Here is a 1,171-nt window from a genome sequence, read left to right on the forward strand (position 1 = left end):
TGTATATGTTTTATAAATTAGTATATAACTATATACATATTGTAATGTATATATATTGTAGTATATTTTATTTAAAGTAGTACATATACATTGAATGGTGCATATATATGTGTATATATCTTCTATAGACGCGTATATTTAACGTATACATGTGTATATGTTTTATAAATTAGTATATAACTATATATATAACTATATATATATATATATATATATATATAGTTATATATATTGTAATGTATATATATTGTAATATATTTTATTTAAAATAGTACATATATATTGAATGGTGTGTATATGTGTGTATATATCTTCTATAGACATATATATTTAACGTATACATGTGCATATGTTTTATAAATTAGTATATAACTAAATTTATATATATATATATATATATACATATATATATATTGTAATCTATATATATTGTAGTATATTTTATTAAAAATAGTACATATATATTGAATGGTGCGTATATGTGTGTATATATCTTCTATAGACGTGTATATTTAAGGTATACATGTGTATATGTTTTATAAATTAGTATATAACTACATATATTTATTGTAATGTATATATAGTAGTATATTTTATTTAAAGTAGTACATATACATTGAATGTTGTGTATATGTGTGTATATATCTTTTATAGACGTGTATATTTAACGTATACATGTGTATATGTTTTATAAATTAGTATATAACTATATATATATGTATTGTAATTTATATATATATTGTAGTATATTTTATTTAAAGTAGTACATATATATTAAATGGTGCATATATGTGTGTATATATCTTCTATAGACGTGTATATTTAACGTATGCATGTGCATATGTTTTATAAATTAGTATATTTTATTTAAAGTAGTACATATACATTGAATGTTGCGTATATGTGTGTATATATCTTTTATAGACGTATATATTTAACGTATACATGTGTGTAGGTTTTATAAATTAGTATATAACTATATATAACTATATATATATATATATATATATATATATATATTGTAATTTATATATATATTGTAGTATATTTTATTTAAAATAGTACATATATATTAAATGGTGAGTATATGTGTGTATATATCTTCTATAGGCGTGTATATTTAACGTATACATGTGTATATATTTTATAAATTAGTATATAACTATATAAC

The sequence above is a fragment of the Capsicum annuum genome, chromosome 7 (genome assembly GCF_002878395.1).
Source record: "Capsicum annuum cultivar UCD-10X-F1 chromosome 7, UCD10Xv1.1, whole genome shotgun sequence".
NCBI classification, from domain to species: domain Eukaryota; kingdom Viridiplantae; phylum Streptophyta; class Magnoliopsida; order Solanales; family Solanaceae; genus Capsicum; species Capsicum annuum.